The following is a 15,306-nucleotide window of genomic DNA, read 5'->3' as shown; positions in this document are numbered from 1 at the left end:
AAGCTGGTCAACTAGAGGCTTACCAGGGACATATTGTGGTCTAAGTATTCACACGTGTATTACGATTTCCGGATAATACAGTTATAGCATGAATAAAAGACAATTATCATGAACAATGAAATATAATAATACTTTTATTATTGCCTCTAGGGCATATTTCCAACACGAGTTGCCTCGGTACACCTGGCATGTCAGAGGGCTTCCATGCAAAAATGTCCCGATTCTCACGGATAAACTCGATGAGCGCGCTTTCCTATTTCGGATCCAAATTAGCACTGATGTTGAACTGCATGGACGAATCGCTAGGTACAAAGTCAACAAGCTTAGATTCTGCTGCCGATTTGAACTTCAGGGCTAGATCATGCTCCGTAGTTGGCTTCTTTAATGGAGTCATGTCCGCCGGATCAACATTGTCCTTACAATACTTCAGCTCCTCGGTGGCACAAACCGACTCTGCATAGGCCACATCACCTTCCTCGCACTCCAAAGCGATTTTGCGGCTTCCGTGACCCGTTATTGTCCCCTTGTGACCCGGCATCTTGAGCTACAAATACACATAACAGGGCCGTGCCATAAACTTGGCGTAGGCCGGTCGCCCAAATAGGGCGTGATACGGACTTTGGATTTTCACCACTTCAAACATCAATGTCTCCGACCTGGAATCATGATCATCCCCAAAGGCCACTTCTAGAGCTATCTTACCAACATGATATGCTGATCTGCCAGGTACTACACCGTGGAACACCGTATTAGACGGTTTAAGATTTTTATCTATCAGTCCCATACGACGAAAGGTCTCATAGTACAAGATATTAATGCTGCTACCTCCATCCATGAGCACCTTGGTGAACTTATAACCTCCCACCTGAGGCGCCACCACCAGAGCCAACTGACCCGGATTATCGACCTGGGGAGGGTGATCCTCTCTGCTCCATATGATTGGATGTTCAGACCAACGTAGATAACGGGGTATGGCCGGTTCAACAGAGTTGATCGCCCGCCTCTGAACCTTCCGGTCTCGCTTGTCCAAGCTAGTGGTGAAGACATGGTACTGCCCACTACTCAACTGCTTTGAGTTGCTCTGGTAACCTGACTGTTGCTGCTGTTGGTTGTAACCACCCTGGTTGTTCTGACTATTTTGACCATTATGTCCGCCCGGATTACCATTAAATCCTGAACCGGAACTTCCTCCATCGTAACCCGGCCCGGATCCTGAGCCACCGCCAGATTCATGATCATACCGAAAATTATTAGAATTCTTGAACTCCTGCATAATAAAGCGGCCATGAGGGTCCCCATGTCAGTGCAATGACGCTTCATCCGTCCCAACTTCAGCTTCAGGGGCCCAAACCGGCATTTGCCTTCTAGGGTTAACACTGCGGTGTCAGCGTCGATGCGGTCTGATGGGTGCAACACTTGTGAAACCTGGCGCACCCAATGAGTCGTTGACTCTCCTTCCTCCTGGACGCATGCAGCTAAGTCCACTATCGACATAGGCTGTTTACATGTATCCTTGAAATTGCTGATAAACCGGGCTCGTAATTGGGCCCATGAACTAATAGAATTAGCCGGCAAGCTTTTTAACCAAGTACGGGCCGTTCCTTCAAGCATCATGGTGAAGTATTTCGCACACGCCGCGTCATCCACATCAAGCATCTCCATGGCCATTTCATAGCTCTCCACCCATGTCTCCGGTGGCTGATTCGCCGTGTAATTTGGTACCTTGCAGGGGCCCTTGCGTAAAGCGGGGATAAGGCAAAGCACCCCCAAAGAACTAGAAGTAACACCAGGTTCGATCGCGATGGTTGGACGAACAACGTGAGCTGCCGATCCTGATGCTGTGTGGCTAACTCGGCCTCCCTGCACGCTCGGGCCCGGTTCACCACTTCCGGAGTGTTATCAGCACCACTCGTCGGGTTGTTGCCATGGGGTGCTCCACGTCGTTCGTTACTCGACACTGCCGGTTCATCCATATGTCTGCTATAGCTCCGGCTTGGACGGGGGGTCGAGTGGATCCGGTCACGACTGTACGAGTACGCTTCCTGTTGGACCAAAGCTGTCATCAGAAGCTCCTTGACCCGTCGCGTCTCTACTGCCTGCAGCGAATCACCTTCGATTGGAATGGCCTCCAGCCGTGCAGCAGCGGCAACGAGATTGTCCATCGGGTTGGAGTAGTGACCCGGAGGTGTTAAAACATCCTGAGGTATAACGGTGTTTTGACGAGGCGGGTCCATCTGACGAGGCTGAACCGGTGCCCCGGTCCCAGGAGCTTCCGCCCGGTTTCCCTCCAGCGGATTGCCGGTTCCTACTCCTGGAGTGTTGAAAAGGTCTCTGGCCTAAAAAACCGGAGGCAAACGGGATCGGTACTTCCTCCTCATGACTTCCTCCGATGCACTCTGGTCCAACATGAGCATGTAGGCTTGTGCGTCTAAAGCGGCCCGCTCCATGGCCATCCTGGTGTCCTCAGCTGCCAGATCTGCCTTGGCCTGGGTGATCTGTTCCTTCACTTTTGCAATCTCGGTGTTGTGAACGCCCTGATCCGCCGGATTAGCCTCCGCCATAAGCACAACCAATGCATCAAACAGCTCTGATAGAACTTGAGCCGGCGGGCGCACAGGGCCTCCTACCCTGGCAGCCGTCGCTGCTGCTGAACCGGAGGTTGTTGCTGTAGCGGTCGAAGAATGAAGCGCTACTTGTGTGCCAGTCATGAATATTCCAACCCGGTTGGGCAGATCAGAGGGGTCCGGAATACTGTCGCCATCGGAACAGCCCCCAATCCGGCCGTCTTGTAGCTGATAAAGAGATTCGGTTTCTCCGGTCGATGACTCGTCATCGGAACAAACGACGGTATCGCCGCGAGATTCCGATCCATCCTCATAACTTCCTCCATGGATGACTCCCACGAAGGCACGCTTCATGGCCGGTTTAACCCAGGCGGATCGCGCACGCTGAGCCGTCTCGACGAGGTTGATGCAGATGTCCGGCTCGGGGCCTGGTTCATCGATCTTGCCAATGAAAACGTGAATGCCTCCAAAGGGGACCCAGTACCCATACTCAATTGAGCCGGCCTCGTGGCCCCAGCCTGCGTCGTCGATGTAGAACTTGCCGCGGCGACTCTTAGTCATCCGGCCTACCGCGTAGCCCTCGAGTCCTTCAAAGCGGCCCTCCAAGAACAGGAAACCATCGTGTGATAGCCCCACGGTGGGCGCCAACTGTCGTGGCTTTGTCACGGCAGATGTCCTAGAGAAAGGACTTAGTCGTGGAGCCATCACGACGGGTTAGCTTGAAGGGGTTAAAGCGGACACAGAGACGCAAGAGAGTTTATACTAGTTCGGCCCCTTCGATGAAGGTAAAAGCCTACGTCTAGTTGTGATGGAATTGATGAGGTTTCGATGACTAGGGAGCAAACAAGCTTCGCTTATGTCTCGAGTTGTTGTCTGCTGTTCTTGAACCGCTGCCGGGTCGTCCCCTTATATACACGGGTGACTCCCGTCGGCTTACAGAGTCCCAATACCGGCTCATAGATGTGTCCGGTTTGGTCTCTACTTATTCCTAACATACAATACAAGTTAACTACTAATGCCAGTTTACGGCTACAGGCCTTGAACCGACCATGGGCCCTGAGCCCTCATCTGTCTTCTTGGGCTTTAACATACTTAACTACTGACGAAGTTAACCCGGCCCAGATAGGCCAGTTTATGCCCAGTAGTAATATCCCCAACACCTGGCGCGCCCCTCCTAGGGCCGGCCTCCTCCCCCCTTGCTCCTTTATATACAGGGGCAGGGGGGCACCTCTAGACACACATGTTGATCTTCATGATCGTTCTCTTAGCCGTGTGCAGTGCCCCCCTCCACCATAATCCTCGATAATATTATAGCGGTGCTTAGGCGAAGCCTTGCGACAGTAGAACATTAAGATCGTCACCATGCTGTCGTGCTGACGGAACTCTTCCCCGATATTTTGCTGGAGCAGAGTCCGAGGATCGTCATCGAGCTGAACGTGTGCTAGAACTCGAAGGTGTCGTAGTCTCACTGCTTGATCGGTCGGGCCGTGAAGACGTATGACTACATCAACCGCATTGTCATAATGCTTCTGATGTCGGTCCACGAGGGTACGTAGACAACACTCTCCCCTCTCATTGTTATGCATCACCATGATCTTGCGTGTGCGTAGGATTTTTTTTGAAATTTCTACGTTCCCCAACAACACCACCCTCTCATGGGGCCTTGGGGTGGGAAGGAGCTGCCCCTTTTCGGGAAGCCAATGCACGATGTCGTCAGACAAGTATCCGGCCTTCCTCAGCTTTTTGATGTGTCCCTCCTTACGGAGGAGACCATCCACTTGCCTCCCGCTCCGGACATGGCTGGAGAATGTTGAGGTGGGGAATGCGAACTTGGGCGCTAGAGCTCGAGTATGCGAAAATGGATGAGCAAAGGAGGAAGAAGGCATAGGTGAAAAGGTGGATCCTTATCCCCTTATATGGGCGAACGAAAACTGCGTGCCCCCACCAGCCTGGTAAAACTCGCTTATCTCCCAAGCGCCGTAATCAATGGCGTGGTTGGGTTACCCACGCCCGTATTGACGAGAATCCCGGAATAAGGGGACACGATCTCTGCTTCGACAAGACGTGCCAAGGAACCGCCTCGCTAAACATGCTGAGGTGGGACAACAAAACGATTCGAGTAAAGGCTTGGCCGTGGTGTGGTGTCACGCCACGAAATGCGTCAGCAGATTAGATTTGTGTAAATACTACTCTCTCTCTCTATGGCAGTGTGTGGAATTTATTTTGCAGAGCCAAACACTATCCTTGTGATTCAAAATCTTATATGAAGTATTCGGAGGAGGAACCCGCCTTGCAATGCCGAAGACAATTTGCGCGTCGGACTCGTCGTCATTGAAGCCTGGTTCAGGGGCTACTGAGGGAGTCCTGGATTAGGGGGTGTCCGGATAGCCAGACTATAACCATTGGCCGGACTCCTGGACTATGAAGATACAAGATTGAAGACTTCGTCCCGTGTCCGGATGGGATTTTCCATGGCGTGGAAGGCAAGCTTTGCGATGCGGATATGTAGATCTCCTTCCGTTGTAACCGACTCTGTGTAACCCTAACCCTCTCCGGTGTCTATATAAACTGGAGGGTTTTAGTCTGTAGGACGAACAACACTCATACCATAGGCTAGCTTATAGGGTTTAGCCTCTCCGATCTCGTGGTAAGTCTACTCTTGTACTACCCATATCATCAATATTAATCAAGAAGGAGTAGGGTTTTACCTCCATCGAGAGGGCCCGAACCTGGGTAAAAACATCGTGTCCCTTGTCTCCTGTTACCATCCGCCTAGACGCACAGTTCGGGACCCCCTACCCGAGATCCGCCGGTTTGACACCGACAGTCACTGCCACCAAGCTATTAGAGCTTCGTGATGAACTATAACATATCATGGATAGACATGATGATCCTAAGCAATTCGCGATGTTTGACACCGTGAAAGTAGAAATCGAGTAGGAGCATCAATTGTTGATGGTTAGTAAAACCACTAGTTTCAAGAAGGGCAAGGGCAAGAAGGGATACTTCATGAAACGGCAAATCAGTTGCTGCTCTAGTGAAGAAACTCAAGGTTGAACCCAAGATCCGAGACTAAGTGCTTCTGTAATGAGGGGAACAATCACTGAAGCAGAACTACCCTAGATACTTGGTAGATGAGAAGGCTGGCAAGGTTGACAAAAGTATATATAGGATATAATCCTAGTAGCACCATGGTATTAAGATACCGGTTTGGTTGCTAAGTGTTAGTAACTCGAAATAAAAAGCTATGGAAAAAATGGAGACTAGCCAAAGGTGAGACGACGATATGTATAGGAAGTGTTTCCAAGGTTGATGTGATCAAGCATCGCCTGCTCCCTCTACCATCGAGATTAGTGTTAAACCTAAATAATTGTTATTTGGTGTTTGCGTTGAGCATAGACATGATTGGATTATGTTTATCACTACTGGAATCAGCTACTTTGCCATCTGCCAGCTCTTTGTCGTCTGCTAGCAGACGGCAAAGAAGCTCTTTGCCATCAGCTACCCGAAAGCAGACGGCAAAGAACTGGCTGATGGCAAAGAAAGCCTTTGCCATTAGCCAGTTCTTTGTCGTCCGCTAGCAGATGGCAAAGAATCTTTGCCGTCCGCTAGCAGACGGCAAAGAGGAAGGGGCCCCACTGAGGAGCTGGTTAAAAAATACTTAACACGCCCCCCCACTTTGCCGTCCGCTAGCGGACGGCAAAGAGCACATTAGCGGACGGCAAAGGTGGCAGACGGCAAAGATTAAACATATCTAACGGCGCCCCCCCCCCACCCTGCCCCTCTCTCTCTGTTTCTCTCCCCTGCTCCCACACGCGCGCCGCCGCCACCACCACTCACCGCCGCCGCGCCCCGGCCCCCGGCGTCCCGGCCCCCCCGCGCCCCACCGCCCCGGGCCTGGCGCCGCCGCCCGCCCCCCCTCCTCCACCGGCCTCCCGCCTTGTCGCCACTGCCGCCCGGCGCCATCGCCCCATCGGCCCCCCGCCCTGTCGCCCCCGCCGCCCTGCCGTATCAGCGCCGCCGCGCCCCGGCCCCCGCCCCCCGCGCCCCACCGCCCTGGGCCCGGCGCCGCCGCCCCGCCCCCTCCTCCACCGGCCCAGGTGATCTCTACCTCTCCTCTGTTTTTCCTTTTTTTCTGTTTTTTAAGTTTAGGTTTATGTTTAGTTTAGATTTAGTTTTAGTTTTAGTTTTAGTTTTAGGTTTAGGTTTAGTCTTAGTTTAGTTTTAGGTTTAGATTTAGTTTTTTCCTTTTTCTCTGTTTTTTTAGTTTTAGGTTTATGTTTAGTTTTAGGTTTAGTTCAGTTTTAGGAAAGAAAAGAAGAAGAAGAAAAAAACAGGAGAGGAGGAGAAGAAGAAGAGGAAAAGGGAAAGGAGGAAGAAGAAGAGGAGGAGGAGAAGAAAAAAGAAGAAGAGGAAGAAGAAGAAGAAAAAAATAGGAGAGGAGGAGAAGAAGAAGAGGAAAAAGGAAAGGAAGAAGAAGAAGAGGAGGAGGAGAAGAAAAAAGAAGAAGAGGAAGAAGAAGAAGAAGAAAAAAACAGGAGAGGAGGAGAAGAAGAAGAGGAAAAAGGAAAGGAGGAAGAAGAAGAAGAAGAAGGAAGAAAAGGAAGGAAAGGAAGAAAAGGAAGAAAAGGAAGAAAGAAGAGGAAGAAGAAGAAAAGGAAAAAAGACCCCGACCCGGCACCCCGACCCCGAGACCCCGACCCCGACACCCCGAGCCCGACCCCGACCCCGACACCCTGACCCCGACCCCAACACCCCGACCCCCCGAGCCTGACCCGACACCCCGACCCCGAGCCTGACCCAACACCCTGACCCCGACACCACACCCCGACCCCGAAACAACACCCCGACACCGACACGGCACTACCCCGACATCGACACGACACCCCGACCCCGAAACAGCACCCCGACCCCGACACGGTACCCCGACACCGACAGGACACCCCGACCACCGACACCTCCCGAAAAGGTGTTCTTTGGCCTTACAAAGGCCGAAGGGGGTCATATATTTGTGAATTATTATTTAGGTCATATATTTTTTGATTTTGTTATGAAAAACATCATATATAATTGTGTTGATCGTGTAGTTTTAAATGTGCAGTTGTTTCATCGCTGCGAGGTTTGGTGTTCGACGACCTCGCCGTGCGTTTGACGAGCTCTGCCCCTTCATTCGTGGGTGAGCACAAATGACAAGTCCTCCTCCCCCATTAATTATTTGATCTATTCCGATGAAACTTGATAGCTAGCTATATATGTGTCTTGAATCATCAGTATGTGTAACCAATATGTGTCTCCCGTTCGAAAGCGTCATAGTTATAAATATGCATGCATTTGCATATTTATAACAAGCAGCGCACGATCCTTATCCAGCTACCGACACGAGCCACCCCACTCCTACACCTCCTGGATCTTGGTAAGTTTAGCTAGTGTTTTTCTTAACACATGCATAAAGACCTAGACTTAGCTTTATTTCCTCCAATGCTTACCATAATGACCTAGACTTAGCTTCTTCTCCTCCAAAATGACTTAATAAGCTTACTGACCTCCAAAACCATCCATTTTACCTAAGTTAGCTCTAAAACGATCTGTACTTAGCTTACTTATGTCAAAAATTGCATAATTAGCTTAGTTAGCTCATAGACGATCCATTTTACCTAAGTTAGCTCTAAGATGACCCATTTTACCTAGGTTAGCTTATAAATGATCCAGTTCATCCAAGTTAGCTCAAAAATGACCCATTTTACCTAGATTAGCTCCTAAATGATCCATTTTACCTACGTTAGCTTTAAAATGACCCATTTCACCTAGGTTAACTCCAAAATGACCCATCTTACCTAGGTTATCTCATAAACGATCCATTTCAACTAATTTAGCTCATAAACGATCCATTTCACCAAGTTAGCTAAAAAACGATCCATTTCACCTAAATTAGCTCTTAAATGATCCATTTCACCTAAGTTAGCTCAAAAAGATCCATTTCAACTAAATTAGCTCATAAATGATCCATTTCACCTAAGTTAGCTCAAAAACGATCCATTTCAACTAAGTTAGCTCATCAATGATCCATTTCACCTAAGTTAGCTAAAAGACGATCCATTTCACCTTAGTTACCTCAAAAACGATCCATTTGACCTTACTTAGCTCATAAACGACCCATTTCAACTAAGTTAGCTCATAAATGATCCATTTCACCTTAGCTAGCTCATAAACGACCCATTTCAACTTAGTTAGCTCATATATGATCCATTTCACGTAAGTTAGCTCATAAATGACATACTCTTCTTGTTCTAGTCTTCTTCTTGTTCTACTCTTCTTGTTCTAGTCTTCTTCTTGTTCTACTCTTCTTCTTATTCTACTCTTCTTGTTCTAGCTTTCTTATTTTTCATTTTGCAGATTTCATTCACCTGACGAAAGCTTGCATAGATGGAGTGCTCCTTATCCCTTTCTCTGTTTCTTTTGTATCGTTGAACTATGCATGTATCGTTGGATGAAACTATTGTAATATATATATGGTTGGATGCCTCTATGTTGAACTTGTTATGTATGATGGAACTATGCATGTAATATATATGGTTGGATGATGAAGTTATGTGTTGGATATCTTATATGTTTTCTCTGTAATGGCCTTTTGAAATATATCTATGTATGTCATATATATTTGTGATGAAAATTGTTGGATTTAATAAAAAACAGATAAAAGAGCCAATATGCAGGCTCTTTGCCGTCTGCCACCGACGGCAACGGGCTCTTTGCCGTCTGCCGCGGACGGCAAAGAAGACACGTGGCATCCAGCTGTGCTTCATGGGAGCTGACCCATTTGGTCAGTTTGCCTACAGTGGCAGACGGCAAAGACTTTGCCATCAGTGGCAGACGGCAAAGAACCTGCACTTTGCCATCAGTGGCAGACGGCAAAGAACCTGCCATGTAGTGACGTGTAGATGACATCATACGGCGGACGGCGAAGGCCTGCCGTTAGCCACTTAACGGACTGACAGCGCAATTATTGCCGTCCGCTCTCTTTGTCGTCCGCCGCAGACGGCAAAGGGCCTTTGCCGTCAGCCGCCAGGAAGTAGACGACAAAGTAGCTGTTTACCGTAGCCTACTTTGCCGGAGCCTTTTGCCGTCCGCGGCTGACGGCAAAGGCCTTTGCCGTTCGCCGTTCATGCATTTGCCGTCCGCCGTGGCAGACGGCAAAATAGCTGATTCCTGTAGTGTATCGCAATACGGTTATTCATTTAAGAAGAATAATGGTTACTCTGTTTATTTGAATAATACCATCAATGGTATTGCACCTAAAATGAATGGTTTATTGAATCTCGATCGTAGTGATACACATGTTCATGCCAAAAGATATAAGATAGTAACGATAGCACCACATACTTGTGGCACTGCCATTTGAGTCATGTTGGTAAAAAACGCATGAAGAAGCTCCATGTTAATGGATCTTTGGACTCACTCGTTTTTGAAAATATTGAGACATGTGAACCATGTCTATTGGTAGATATGCATGAAGAAACTCCATACATATGGATCGTTTGGGCTCACTAGATTTTGAATCACTTGAGACATGCAAATCATACCGCATGGGCAACATGACTGAAAGGCCTCATTTTCAGTAAGATGGAACAAGAAAGCAACTTGTTGGAAGTAATACATCTTGATATGTACACTCCAATGAGTGCTGAGGCATGTAGTGGATATCGTTATGTCCTTACTTCACAGATGATTTGAGTAGATGCTGAGTATATTTACTTGATGAATCACGAGTCTGAATTATTGAAAGGTTCAAGTAATTTCAGGGTGAAGTTGAAAGATCGTTGTGACAAGAGGATAAAATATCTATGATATGATCATAGAGATGAATATCTGAGTTACGAGGTTGGCACACAATTAAGAAATTGTGGAAATTGTTTCACAACTAATACCGTCTGGAACACCATAGTGTGATGGTGTGTCCGAACATCATAACTGCACCCTAATTGGATATGGTCCATACCATGATGTTTCTTATCAAATTAACACTATCGTTTATGGGTTAGGCATTAGAGACAACCGCATTCACTTTAAATAGGGCACCACACAATTCTGTTGAGACAACACCATATGGTTTAGAGAAACCTAAGCTGTCATTTCTTAAAAGTTTGGGGCTACAATGCTTATGTGAAAAGGTTTTAGGCTGATAATCTCGAACCCAAAGCGGATAAATGCATCTTCATAGGACACCCAAAAACAATTGGGTATACCTCCTGTCTCAGATCCGAAAGCAATAGGGATTGTTTCTAGAATCGGGTCCTTTCTCGAGGAAAAGTTTCTCTCGAAAGAATTGAGTGGGAGGATGGTGGAGACTTGATGAGGTTATTGAACCGCCACTTCAACTAGTGTGTAGCAGGGCACAGGAAGTTGTTCCTGTGGCAACTACACCAATTGATGTGGAAGCTTATGATAGTGATCATGAAACTTCGGATCAAGTCACTACCAAACCTCATAGGTCGACAAGGATGTGTACTACTTCAGAGTGGTACGTAATCCTGTCTTGGAAGTCATGTTGCTAGACAACAATGAACCTACGAGCTATGGAGAAGCGATGGTGGGCCCAGATTCCGACGAATGGCTCGAGGCCATAAAATCCGAGAGAGGATCCATGTATAAAACAAAGTATAGACTTTGAAAGAACTACTTGATGGTCGTAAGGTTGTTGGGTGCAGATGGATTTTAAAAGGAAGACGGACAATGATGGTAAATGTCACCATTAAGAAAGCTCGACTTGTCATTAAGATGTTTCCCGACAAGTTCAAGGAGTTGACTACGATGAGACTTTCTCACTCGTAGAGATGCTAAGAGTCCATTGGAATCATGTTAGCAGTTACTGCATTATTTATGAAATCTTGTAGATAGGACGTCAAAACATTGTTTCCTCAACGATTTTCTAGAGGAAAGGTTGTATGTGATACTGTTGGGGAACGTAGTAATTTCAAAATTTTCCTACGCACACGCTAGCTCATGGTGATGCATAGCAACGAGAGGGGAGAGTGTGATCTACGTACCCTTGTAGACCGACAGCGGAAGCGTTAGCACAACGCGGTTGATGTAGTCGTGCGTCTTCACGACCCGACCGATCAAGCACCGAAACTACGGCACCTCCGAGTTATAGCACACGTTCAGCTCGATGACGATCCCCGAACTCTGATCCAGCAAAGTGTCGGGGAGGAGTTCCGTTAGCACGACGGCGTGGTGATGATCTTGATGTACTACCGTCGCAGGGCTTCGCCTAAGCACCGCTACAATATTATCGAGGATTATGATGGAAGGGGGCACCGCTCACGGCTAAGAATATGATCACGTGGATCAACTTGTGTGTCTAGGGGTGCCCCTGCCCCCGTATATAAAGGATCAAGGGGAGGAGGCCAGCCGGCCCCTATGGCGCGCCAAGGAGGAGTCCTCCTCCTAGTAGGAGTAGGACTCCTACTAGGAGGGGGAAAGAAGTGGGGAGGGAGAAGGAAAGGGGGGCGCCGCCCCCCCTCTCCTAGTCCAATTCGGACCAGGGGGGAGGAGGCGCCCGGCCGACCTTTGGCTGCCCCTCTCTCTCTCTCCACTAAGGCCCATATGGCCCATTGCTTCTCCCAGGGGGGTTCCGGTAACCCTTCGGCTCTCTGGTTTTCTCTGAAATCACACGGAACACTTCTGGTGTCCGAATATAGCCGTCCAATATATCAATCTTTATGTCTCGACCATTTCGAGACTCCTCGTCATGTCCGGGATCACATCCGGCTCTCCGAACTAACTTCGGTACATCAAAACTCATAAACTCATAATATAACTGTCATCGAAACCTTAAGTGTGCGGACCATATGGGTTCGAGAACAATGTAGACATGACCGAGACACGTCTCCGGTCAATAACCAATAGTGGAACCTGGATGCTCTTTAACGGTCAGACCACATAACAACATACGTTGTTCCCTTTGTCATCGGTATGTTACTTGCCCGAGATTCGATCATCGGTATCTCAATACCTAGTTCAATCTTGTTACCGGCAAGTCTCTTTACTCGTTTCGTAATACATCATCTCGCAACTAACTCATTAGTTGTAATGCTTGCAAGGCTTATGTGATGTGCATTACCGAGAGGGCCCAGAGATACCTCTTCGACAATCGGAGTGACAAATCCTAATCTCGAAATACGCCAACCCAACATTCATCTTTGGTGACACCTGTAGATCTCCTTTATAATCACCCAGTTATGTTGTGACGTTTGGTAGCACACAAAGTGTTCCTCCGGTAAACGGGAGTTGCATAATCTCATAGTCATAGGAACATGTATAAGTCATGAAGAAAGCAATAGCAACATACTAAACGATCGGGTGCTAAGATAATGGAATGGGTCATGTCAATCACATCATTCTCCTAATGATGTGATCCCATTAATCAAATGACAACACATGTCTATGGTTAGGAAACATAACCATCTTCGATTAATGAGCTAGTCAAGTAGAGGCATACTAGTGACACTTTGTTTGTCTATGTATTCACACATGTATTATGTTTCCGGTTAATACAGTTCTAGCATGAATAATAAACATTTATCATGAAATAAGGAAATAAATAATAACTTTATTATTGCCTCTAGGGCATATTTCCTTCAGTCTCCCACTTGCACTAGAGTCAATAATCTAGATTACACAGTAATAATTCTAACACCCATGGAGCTTTGGTGCTGATCATGTTTTGCTCGTGGAAGAGGCTTAGTCAACGGGTCTGCAACATTCAGATCTGTATGTATCTTGCAAATCTCTATGTCTCCCACCTGGACTAGATCCCGGATGGAATTGAAGCGTCTCTTGATGTGCTTGGTTCTCTTGTGAAATCTGGATTCCTTTGCCAAGGCAATTGCACCAGTATTGTCACAAAAGATTTTCATTGGACCCGATGCACTAGGTATGACACCTAGATCGGATATGAACTCCTTCATCCAGACTCCTTCGTTTGCTGCTTCCGAAGCAGCTATGTACTCTGCTTCACATGTAGATCCCGCCAGAACGCTTTGTTTAGAACTGCACCAACTAACAGTTCCACCGTTTAATGTAAACACGTATCCGGTTTGCGATTTAGAATCGTCCTGATCAGTGTTAAAGCTTGCATCAACGTAACCATTTACGATGAGCTCTTTGTCACCTCCATATATGAGAAACATATCCTTAGTCCTTTTCAGGTATTTCAAGATGTTCTTGACCGCTGTCCAGTGATCCACTCCTGGATTACTTTGGTACCTCCCTGCTAGACTTATAGCAAGACACACATCAGGTCTGGTACACAGCATTGCATACATGATAGAGCCTATGGCTGAAGCATAGGGAACATCTTTCATTTTCTCTCTATCTTCTGCATTGGTCAGACTTTGGGTCTTACTCAATTTCACACCTTGTAACATAGGCAAGAATCCTTTCTTCGCTTGATCCATTTTGAACTTTTTCAAAACTTTGTCAAGGTATGTGCTTTCTGAAAGTCCAATTAAGCGTCTCGATCTATCTCTATAGATCTTGATGCCCAATATGTAGGCAGCTTCACCGAGGTCTTTCATCCAAAAACTTTTATTCAATTATCCCTTTATGCTATTCAGAAATTCTATATCATTTCCGATTAGTAATATGTCATCTACATATAATATCAGAAATGCTACAGAGCTCCCACTCACTTTCTTGTAAATACAGTCTTCTCCAAAAGTCTGTATAAAACCAAATGCTTTGATCACACTATCAAAGCGTTTATTCCAACTCTGAGAGGCTTGCACCAGTCCATAAATGGATCGCTGGAGCTTGCACACTTTGTTAGCTCCCTTTGGATCGACAAAACCTTCCGGCTGCATCATATACAACTCTTCTTGCAGAAATCCATTCAGGAATGCAGTTTTGACATCCATTTGCCAAATTTCATAATCATAAAATGCGGCAATTGCTAACATGATTCGGACAGACTTAAGCATCGCTACGGGTGAGAAGGTCTCGTCGCAGTCAATCCCTTGAACTTGCCGAAAACCTTTTGCGACAAGTCGAGCTTTGTAGACAGTAACATTACCGTCAGCGTCAGTCTTCTTCTTAAAGATCCATTTATTCTCAATTGCTTGCCGATCATTGGGCAAGTCAACCAAAGTCCATACTTTGTTCTCATACATGGATCCCATCTCAGATTTCATGGCTTCAAGCCATTTTGCGGAATCTGGGCTCACCATCGCTTCTTCATAGTTCGTAGGTTCATCATGATCTAGTAGCGTGACTTCCAGAACAGGATTACCGTACCACTCTGGCGCGGATCTTACTCTGGTTGATCTACGAGGTTCATTAGTATCTTGTTCTAAAGTTTCATGATCATTATCATTAGCTTCCTCACTAATTGGTGTAGGTGTCATAGAAACTGGTTTTTGTGATATACTACTTTCCAATAAGGGAGCAGGTACAGTTACCTCGTCAAGTTCTACTTTCCTCCCACTCACTTCTTTCGAGAGAAACTCCTTCTCTAGAAAGTTTCCGAATTTAGCAACAAAAGTTTTGCCTTCGGATCTGTGATAGAAGGTGTATCCAATAGTTTCCTTTGGATATCCTATGAAGACACATTTCTCTGATTTGGGTTCGAGCTTATCAGGTTGAAGCTTTTTCACATAAGCATCGCAACCCCAAACTTTCAAAAATGACAACTTTGGTTTCTTGCCAAACCATAGTTCATAAGGCGTCGTCTCAACGGATTTTGATG

This window comes from Triticum aestivum, chromosome 1A (genome assembly GCF_018294505.1).
Source record: "Triticum aestivum cultivar Chinese Spring chromosome 1A, IWGSC CS RefSeq v2.1, whole genome shotgun sequence".
Classification (NCBI taxonomy): Eukaryota; Viridiplantae; Streptophyta; class Magnoliopsida; order Poales; family Poaceae; genus Triticum; species Triticum aestivum.
Note: the sequence above shows the minus strand (reverse complement) of the source record.